The sequence below is a fragment of the Prosopis cineraria genome, unplaced genomic scaffold (genome assembly GCF_029017545.1).
Source record: "Prosopis cineraria cultivar Desert tree isolate PC_DT_omini unplaced genomic scaffold, ASM2901754v1 PC8, whole genome shotgun sequence".
Taxonomy (NCBI): Eukaryota; Viridiplantae; Streptophyta; class Magnoliopsida; order Fabales; family Fabaceae; genus Prosopis; species Prosopis cineraria.
Window position 1 is genome coordinate 27,522,562 of NW_026555339.1, and position 4,048 is coordinate 27,526,609.

Below are 4,048 nucleotides of genomic sequence, written 5' to 3' on the forward strand. Positions count from 1 at the left end.
GAGGTTGCTGGAACAAAACTTGTGCCAAATGGCTTTTCCTTACGTAGTGAATTCCCAAGTCACGTTAGTCTCTTTCAAAACATCTGTTCAGCTTTTTCCCAAGGAAAAGTTAGGACATTCCCTAGTGACTTTGTTGGAACCCAACTTGTGGTGAGACTTATTCTTAAACAATAAATTCCTAAATCACTTTAAGCACGTTCACAACATACGTTAGTTACTTTTCTAAGGTAAGGTAGGTTAGGAAATTCTCAAATGAGGTTCCTGGAACCCAATCTGTGGTAAAACTTACCCTTAAACAAAAGGTTCCCAAGTCATGTTAGGACATTTCACATTATATTTTAGCTACTTTTCTAACTCAGGTTAAGGAATTCTCAGGTAAGATTGTTGGATCTCGATTTCTGATAAGTATCTTCTGATAAACAATGATACCCAAGTAGGGTTATTCATTTCACAACATATGGTATGAATTTCTCTTACTTCAGATATGAAATTCCCAACTAACATTATTAGACCCCATTATCTGACAAGTGTTTTAAATGTCTGAAATACTGTGAAAAAATTTAATCCCAAGTGAGGTTCTATATTGTTAGTAGTTACATTAGCAATATCCCTATGCTATGTTAGTGAATTCAGTAGTCTTATGTTATTACATCATTTACACTTATACAAATTTAGACCTAAAATTTTCATCAGCATTATATTATACTGATTTCAATGCATTTACATCATATTTGCATCCCTTTTTACACAAAAAATATTCTATCTACCTAAATGATACCTATGCAGTTTGCTTACCTAAAAAAATATAGACTGCAATCTCATTTACATAACTTATTACCTCCACAAGTACAAAAAAAATATGAAGTAGGTGTCTGTAAAAAAGGTCATTTAACAGTAACATACATAAAATAAATAAAAACTATATGCATTCCAATATGGTTTTCAACCCCTTTCAATCCTTACATTGGATTGGGATTCCTACATATATTCTTGGTATGTCTAGCTTGATTATATCTTGAGCAATGATACACCTTTTGATTCTGAAACTGTGACTCTGTTCGCTTGATAGGTGGTTACTCTGAGGGACATGTAGTTAGTGGTGGTTTCAAAAAGGTATTGTTTTCATAATCTTCATAATGTAGCTCGATTAACTGAGGCATGTCAATGATTTCCACCAAAATCATTGTGGAGCTGTAAAATTTTTCTTATGCCCGGATAGTGTAGCATCTTTCAACATATGAATACACATTACCATGAACTAATTTTATTGCTGTGCATGCATGTGCACAAGGAATTCCTATCATTTTCCATTCTTGACAAGAGCATTCTCGCAATGTTAGATTTACTTTCAAGTTATTGTTTTCTACCTTCACTAGTATCATATTCACACTATAATGTTTAGCCACCATAATTTCAGCTCTTAATACATTCTCCCTTAACTTCACTTCAACACGTGGTCCAACTCTATTTAACCAATCCACCATTTCTATCTTGTTATTATATAGCTTTCTCGCTAATTTTGTTCGGTGCTTATTTATCAATGCACATATATAATGTTTTCTCTCTTTCACAAGCCAAGCATTGAAAGATTTAGCATGGTTTGTTGTTATGTTGTCCCATTTTTTGCATGAAAATCTTGCTAAGGCCCAATGATCTATATCTCTATTTGTTTCTAACCATCTTGCCAATTGTAGGGAGAAAACCATCAAATAACCCACAGCAACATAAACTTCTGTTTCCAACCTTGCATCTGTAATATTATCCAACAACTTGAGTGCATCTTCCTTAGTTATACCATCAATCCTTTGCATGCCTCTATTAATTTTTGTAAATTTAAAGTTGTAATTTTCTTTGATATGATGATGAAAAAAGCATGTCAATTGCCATCAAATATTGCACGCACTGCACCAATAATAACATTATACCTGTCTGACACTATGGTCAATTGAACTCGATGTGTGATCTCTGTCACATTTTTAAAAAACCAAGCCTAATTATCATATGTTTCTCCACCCACTATTGCATGAGCCAAAGGGAATAAGTCATTATTTGCATCAATTGCAGAAGCTGCTAGCAAAGTCCCCTTATATAGACCACTTAAATGACTTCCATCAATAAACAAAATTGGACGAGCATCTTGAAGAAACCTTTTGATGTAGCATCCATATGCAATAAAAAGTTTATCAAATCTATAATTTGTCGAGGCAACCCACTTTGCAACTATGTCTGGGTCTATCTCCTTCAATTTCTCACAAAGCCATGGAATCAACATGTATGATTGTTATGGAAGCCTATATATTTCCTCCAAGGCTCTATTTTTTCCCCTCAAAGCTTGCCGACATGTGATATTTAACCCATACTCTTTGTACAGGTCTTGTCTAATCTCATTTAAAGTTTTTTCCACATTTCCCTTCACAGTATCAATGATGATTGATGATGTCAATCTTGAGCTAACCTTTTACTTTAATAGGAGGTTATCTTGAGTAGAATGCATGTGTTCTTTGTGCAATTTTTTGACACACAATATAGAGGTTGTCTTTCTAAGAGCATAAGCTGATATCTTTCATTTACAACCATTAATATTGCATTTGACAATAATCTTTTTAGGGCTGTTTCTCACAAATATGTAACCAAACCTATAAGCAAGGCTGTATTTATATAGTGCTTTTCTGAATACAATTGCATCATCAAATGTCTAGCCAATACCCATAAATAAATCCTTCCATTTTACCGAATTAACCTCAATCAATGATGCAAGAGCATTTTGTGTTGAACATGGCAAAGAGTGTGATATACTTTGAAGCTCTTGCCTATAGGGAGATCCTAGCAGTGACCATGGTAACAAATCCTCCATCCTACATTCACAATTACTCACAGGTCAATATAAATGGTGATTAAACTAATTAAACACACAAATAACTAAGAACAACTTACTTCACCGAATAATCCATTACTTCATGTATTTCATTATCATTTGTCTCAACATACACATGTGCTGACTCATTATTGTACTTTATCAAATGTTGTACTTTCTCATAATCTAACAAATTTATGTATGTATTTTCACTAAACTTCACTGTAAATTTCAAGTCAGCTGCACCACTTTCAACTTCTGTCACTAATGACACCATCCTCAACAACTTTTCATGATTTACGCCTTCTCTAATCAATTTAAAAATTAATCTCGCACCTTCATAGGTCATTTTTCCTTAGGAATCTTTTACAAAATGTCCATCAACATAAAGATAATAAAATACTTCTTTTGCTGAAGTACTTGTCATATGGGAAATAAACTTGGAACAATTACGAGCAACATACAAACTTAGTACTTCACAACTATCCATTCCATGATCTCAACCTCGACTACATAAATTTAGCTTCCATGTTACATTTTTCAACATTCACCCACTTTTCAACACAGATCAGAAAAATTCAGCATCCATGTTACATCTTTCTTGTTTTTCACTCCTAAACTTTTTCAATTGTGTGGTTTTCAGAAATCATTTATTGTGGATGTTTATATATATAGTCTATTAATCATTGAGAAGATTACTTTTTTCCTAAATATAAAAGAAAGAGAAATGGTGCAAGATAGTATTTGCAAAGAGTAAAACATTCTTTGTATACGTGCATGATAAAGGACATGTGTAAAAGAAGAAAACAAAACAATGGAAGAGAAATGGAAGAAGAAGATGCAGATTTCTTTTGCGTGCATGACTGAGGACAAAATATAAAAGAAGCAATGAATGTAATTACCTATTAGAAGATGATTATGCACTCTATTAATTTTTCCCTAACATTTTCAATGGATGAGAGAATATCTAATCAAAATTTTTCTCGTCGAAAAACAAGAAAAGAGAGCACACGATATGATATGAGCTTCTTTCCTGTTATGTTTCAGTATTTAGTGAGGAGGTAATTTTATAAAGTAAAATTTATTTTTTATCTCAATTAAAGATAATAAAATTTTTATTTTTTATCTTTCCTGTTATCGTCATTTTGCTTTAAAAAAATTATCTTTCCTTCTTGTTCATGCCAAGCACAAGTC